We start from the raw sequence: 6,692 nt of genomic DNA, 5'->3' as shown, positions 1-6,692 counted from the left end.
TATATTTTTAGAATTTCAGTTTAGTTGTTCTTTGCCTTTCAAGTAAAGAACAAATTTTGTGACTTGTGATCTTGTTCTTTGTATGCGAAGATCTAACCTTGCAGGTGATTTGTTACCTTTTGATCCTGAAATTGATAGAACCTTTCATAAAAGAAAAACCTCCCAAGGACATCTAGAAGAACAAGAACACTCAAATATGGCAAACAAACCACTGAAAGATTATGCAACACCGTATGCAAGAGGACTTTATTCTAGCATCACAAGACCAGCTAATGAAGCCAATAATTTTGAAATCAAACCTGGGATAATCACTATGGTACAACAGAATCAGTTTGGAGGTGGACCACTCGAAGGTCCTAATCAACATCTTGAAGTTTTCTATGAAATCCGTGGTACGATGAAAATGAATGGTGTTCCAGCAGAAGTAGTGCAATTATTATTATTTGGATTTTCTTTGAGAGATAGAGCCAAACAGTGGCTAAATTCTTTACCTGTAAATAGTATATCCACTTGGGAACAATGTGAGTAATAATTTCTGGACAAATTCTATCCTCCAAACAAAACTGCTCATATGAGAAATTTAATAGCAAGCTTCAGACAGTCAGATTCTGAATCATTATTTAAAGCATGAGATAGATACAACAATATGCTCAGACAATGGCCACACCATGAATTGAAAAAATGGCTAGTTCTATATACATTTTATAATGACATCAACTATTATACAAAGGTGTCTCTAGATTCTGCAGCTGGAGGGGAACTTATGAACAAAAACCTAGATGAAGCCGAGAGTATTATTGAAAATGTAGCACAAAATCATCATCAATGGGCAATAAAAAGAAGTGGAGGCTATTCTTATCCAAACCCAGTTAAAGCATCAGGAAAGTTTGATGTAGATGCAATTACTTTGATGTATTATACAAAGGTGTCTCTAGATTCTGCAGCTGGAGGGGAACTTATGAACAAAAACCTAGATGAAGCCGAGAGTATTATTGAAAATGTAGCACAAACTCATCATCAATGGGCAATAAAAAGAAGTGGAGGCTATTCTTATCCAAACCCAGTTAAAGCATCAGGAAAGTTTGATGTAGATGCAATTACTTTGATGTCTTCAAAATTGGATGCTCTTACTTAAAAGCTAGAAAATATGGGAACAAATTCTAGTACAGTCAATGCCATAGTGTGTGTTTGTGAAACATGTGGAAGCACAGATCATGCTCAAGACTCATGCCCATTGGGAGCCATCTCTGCATATATCAATCAACTTGAGCAGTGTCATGCTATCATGAGTTATAATTAGAAACAGAACAATCCATACTCCAACATATATAACCCTGGTTGGAAAAATTATCCAAACTTCTCTTATCGTAATAATCAAGATCAAGGACCATCGATGGGGGCTAGACCGAGATACCAGCTTGGGCAACAAAACTATCAACAACAACAACCTTCTCAAGGCTATCAATTTTCTAAATTGGAGAAAATGCTTGAAGAAGCCATTTTTGGTCAAAACAAATTGAAGCAAGAAATCAAGTTGTTAAATCAGAGAATGGATAATTCAAAGAAATACTAGAAAATGCAAGATAGCCAAATTACCCAAATAGCTTCTTCATCTTCAAGAGCATTAGGATAATTTCTTGGAAAACTTGATGTAAATCCAATGGAACACTGTAACAGAATTGAGCTTAGGAGCGGATGGACCTTGGGGGATCCTCAAGTGACTGCTCCAAAAGGATGAAAATTCAAGAAGAGCTCTCTCCTCCAACACTTGAACCCGTTCAGATTTAAGATGATGAGGAGAATACCAAGAAGGTTGAAGAGACTCTTCCACGCTACCCTCAAAACCAAGTAATCCCTTTTCCTCAAAGATTAGTCATGTTGAAGAAGGATGAAGAATTTGGCAGATTTCTTGATAAGGTTAAAGATATTTGTGTTGAGGTCCCTCTAATAGATGTCATTCAACAAATGCCATAGTTTAGCAAATTTCTGAAGGATATTATGCCCAACAAAAGAAGAAAAGGAGAGATCGAGATCGTAGCTCTTACTGAAGAATGTAGTGCTTTATTTGAGAAGAACACTTTTCCGAAGCTCCAAGACTCCGGAAGCTTTTATATTCCTTGCACTATAGGATCTAAATTTATAGAAAAGACTTTTTGTGATTTGGGGGCAAGTGTTAGCCTCATTCCATACTCAATTTGTAATAAGCTAGGTCTCAAAAACTTTAAACTTTCTACTATGGCACTGCAATTAGCTGATCATACTTGCAGGTACCCTACGGGTATTGCTGAAGATGTGTTAGTAGAAGTGGGTGGGAGCATTATTCCCATAGATTTTGTTGTGCTTGACATGGAAGAAGACCCGAAGATTCCAATAATACTGGGAAGACCTTTTCTTGTAATGGCTGGAGCTATAATCGACGTGAAAAACCATAAACTTTCATTGGTAATCGATAAGGAAAGGTTAGAGTATGATCTATCTTATTCTTCTAACCATGTCTCTTCTTTCTTAGTGAGCATTTACAACAGGGCAGATGCTTACAAATTCGAGGATTAGAACTTCCATCCTCATGGGAGGCTGCCGGATGAGGAATATGATCCGACAAATGTTGAGAGAAGGCCCCAAATAAAAACTGAGAAGCACATCTACCCTCCGAGGGCAAGAATAAGGGAAGAATAAACACACTCAACCCTAGGATCGTGTCTCCTTGGGTATAGCCATTAAAATGGAAACGGGGTCAAACTAATGACCTTAAATAAGCGCTTCTTGGGAGGTAACCCAAGGATTCCTTTAGTTAGATTCAATTGTAACTTTCTTTTTTATTAGTTAATGCTTTAAAATTATTTTTGTTTATTATTTTTAGGTTGTACATTACTTCCATGAGCCGACCATGATTTTTTCATGGGCATGGAGGCATTGGAGAAGTCAAAAAGGAGGAAATTCAGTAATACTGAACTTAACAGAGCTACGTTGTGTACCATACACGGTCGTGTGACATTTACAGAGGAAGAGAAGCAACTGGCCGTGTGACTCAAATTGGTCGTGTGACACTTATAGAGGTGGAGAAGCACAAGTCTGTGTGACTCACACCGGCCGTGTGTGCTCACCAGAGAAAAAGAAGGACAAGGGCATGTGATTTCACACGGGCGTGTGAAAATTTCATAGGAGGAGTAGAAGGAGGCCATGTAACACACACAACCGTGTGAGGCCGACAGAGATGAAAATGAACACGATCGTGTGACACACACTGACCGTGTGAGCCCAATAGAGGAGCAGATGACACTGCCCATGCCATTTGGCACGACCGTGTGATTCTGACCGAGAGGAGGACTGCTTGGGCTATGTAGATCTATACGACCGTATGGAGCATCTTGACCTGGCCGTGTCATAAGACACGACCGTGCCAAGGCCGTGTCGGCCACACCCCCAAGCCAAATCTTCTCTCCAACCCTTTCTCATCTTCAACCTTCCTTCTTAACCTCTCAGATCTAAATCTCTCAATCATTCTTCTCCATAAACCACATCCAGATTTAGATCTAAACAGCAATTCTCCTCTCCTACCCTCAAGATCTACAGCTTCCTTCCCTAAGATCTTATTTCTTAACATCTCACTTCTCCAATTAAACAACACTTTTCCCTCTTGGAACTTGACATCATGTCTAACCTTTTGAAGAAGCTTCAAAAAGGAAGTGGTGGTTCAAGCCGAGAAAAGGATCCATCAAAGGAAAAGGGAAAAGAGAAAGTCGTAAAGGGGAAAGGGCACGCGACGAAGGTAACGATAATGAATTCTATATTGTTTTTAGAAATAAGGATCATAAAGCTAGATTTGATATTCTTGTCACAAGGAAGATTGTGTGTACACGATACATGGACCCAACTGTTTTGAATGTTTTAGGAATTAGAGATGATGTAAATTGAATGATTAGTTCTCTAGATTGGGATGATATTATGTATACACATCTTCCTACATACCCCTGAATTATACTTGAATTCTTGAGCTCATTAGATGTCCACTATTCAAATAAAGATGATTATATTGGCAAAATTACTTTTAGATTAATGAATCAATAATTTCAGTGGACATTTAGTGACTTCAACAGTTGTTTTGGTTTGTCTGCTAGCGGTTCTCGCAGGTTTGATCCTAGATTTAATTGGAATAATTTTTGGAATTCAATCACCGGATTGGATCAACCTTATGAGGCTTATAGAGCTAAAGCTTCCCATATGCAAAACCCCATCTTTAGATACTTACACGGAATTATGAGTAAAACTATTTTTGGTAAAGGGGAAAGCGATGGAGTTGTTAGGAAAGTAGAACTTTATGCTCTATGGGCCATGTTACATAAGGTTGACTTTGATTCCGATTTCCATTTTTTGTAAAACCTAGTGAGAGCCGGGAAATCATCCTCGGGATTGATTGTCTTTGGTGGATTGATTACCCAAATAGCTATAAATCTGGGTTGTGATCTAGATGAGTTAGAAATTGTTCATGGCAATGACATGATCGATATCGATGCATGTCTTGCCATAAAGATAATTTGCTGGGATGAGAATGGTTTTGCCTTTCCTAAGAAGGATGAGTTTCCATTACCCCTTTCTTATCCCAAGCGGACCTCTGTTTGCAACCCCGCTAATTGGGTGATCACTGATTTAGATCCTAAGAATGCCCCTTCTTTGTCTGGAGACACCGAGCCCCACCTTGAGCCCTCGTCATCTGGACACCCACAGCCGTCCAGACATCCGGAACCTACTAGACACTCTTTTTCCTATGGTACGGGTCACTCCAGATTTGATTTTTTTGATTTTTGTGCTTCTCTAGACTCTCTTCACGAGAAGCAAGAGGCCCAACGAGTAATGTTGGAGGGCCACTTCACCTTGTCTGATGACCAGTATAGAGAGGTGCAAGATCATTTTCAGTTCACGAGGAACTTTCAGGGTCAGGTGGCTGAATTTGTCCAGGATTATGATACGGATCAAGCTAGAATGAGAGAGTTCATAGAGGACATAAACGTTACACGTCAACAAGTTGACGCCCTCTATGAATATCATAGGATCCTGAGCGAGACTCCTGGTTTTCCTATTGGCCGACCGCGTAGACGTCCATTTCCCCGTCCTCCCTCTCCACCACCACCATATTGATTTCATCGGGACGATGAAAAGTTTAAGTCTGGAGGGGTGTTTGCAACCTGAAATTTCTACATTTTCTTTTACATTATCAGTTGTTCTGCATTTTGTTTAATTTGCTTTGCTTGCATTCAGTTTTTGCTTGTGTCTTGCATTTTTCCTTGCTTTGTTTGCTAGATTTGGTTTTGATTGTCACTTGATTGTCTTTTGAAACATGTGGCATATTGAGAACATCATTCCTCACTTCTGCTGACTTGTCTACAAGTAAACTTATTTGCACGTTTATATCTTGATTCATGATGTTTTGGATATAATGCTAATATGTTTAGTGTACCTCTTTTCTCTATCTTAAGTAGCATGATATGAGCTAAGTATTGTACGAAAATAAATTCAAGTTTTGGCTTAACCTTAAGGATTCTATTATCACTTTACTTGAGCTTGAATAGTTGATATCATTGGAATAGTCATGATTTATCCTATTTGTTTAGTACTTAGTTCCTATGGTAATTTCTCAAACTACATCTTGGTTACTGGATGATGCTCGAGTTTTGTAAGCTCATTTAGAAAAATCAAAATATTTCGACATTTGCACTTAAATGCATTCGTGTTCAAGTGTTGCATCTTGTAATCACTAAAGAAAAAAAGGGATATATAAAAAGTAATTGTCGTGAGTGGAAACAAGCAAGTTACCCCTTTGAGACTGAGTTAGGTTATTGGGAAAATGACTCCTATGTTTCTCTTGATATCGAGCATGCCTTTGAGACCTTGGGTTGATTGAGGAATATGAACCAAGTGTGTGGTAGGTAAGTGCCTATCACCAGGAACATTAAGAACTCGATTGGATGATGACTTGACTAGGATAAAGATTGAAACTTGAAGAGTTTGGATTACTTATTGCACTGTGTACAAGAAACTTATGCTTAGGCCATACTTGAGTTATTTCCATGATCATGCTTACCAATGAAACTTGTAGATAGAGTTAGGAAAGTGAATTAGGGATTATGATGCATCATAGAGCACATGAGTTTAGATTATGACATTTTGCTTGAGGACAAGTAAAAGTTTAAGTCTAAGGGTGTGATGTGCATATATTATATACACTTATTTAGCATATTTTGACGCACATTCATATATTTTATGCATGCTTTGTCTATGCACTTGCATACTCTTAGTCTTACTTTCAGCATAATTACTCTTCTTTGTTCGGAGATATACTCTTATGTACTTTCTGCTTACAGGAGTTGAATGTGGAGAGGAAATGATGTTCATGGTCAATACTATCAACAAACGAAGGAAGACAACACTAGCCATGTGAGCCATATAGCCATGCCAAAGAAACAAGGAAAATGACCTTGGTCGTGTGGTGCAGACAGGTTGTGTAGCTTTACCAGAGGAGACTCTCCATTTTGGGGAGATTCAATTTAGGGTTGTTCTTCATCCTCTCCAGCTTTGTTCCAGTAATCCTAAGCCATGTCCACATCCGTATTGACTCCAGAAGCTAAGGATTTGTTCCGAAGATCACTTATCGTCTCTAGATAAGCATTTCTATTCTCTCTTCTCGATGGGGATTG

At 38.6% G+C, this 6,692-nt stretch overlaps 1 non-coding gene across 1 annotated transcript; it reads right to left on the bottom strand.

Moving 5' to 3' along the window:
• Positions 1-569: 569 nt before the first annotated feature.
• Positions 570-675, bottom strand: LOC121983617. The gene has a single exon (XR_006112644.1). It is a non-coding gene; the product is annotated as a small nucleolar RNA R71 (small nucleolar RNA).
• Positions 676-6,692: the final 6,017 nt, after the last annotated feature.

The sequence above is a fragment of the Zingiber officinale genome, chromosome 5A (genome assembly GCF_018446385.1).
Source record: "Zingiber officinale cultivar Zhangliang chromosome 5A, Zo_v1.1, whole genome shotgun sequence".
NCBI classification, from domain to species: Eukaryota; Viridiplantae; Streptophyta; class Magnoliopsida; order Zingiberales; family Zingiberaceae; genus Zingiber; species Zingiber officinale.
This window is presented reverse-complemented; position numbering and strand designations above follow the sequence as displayed.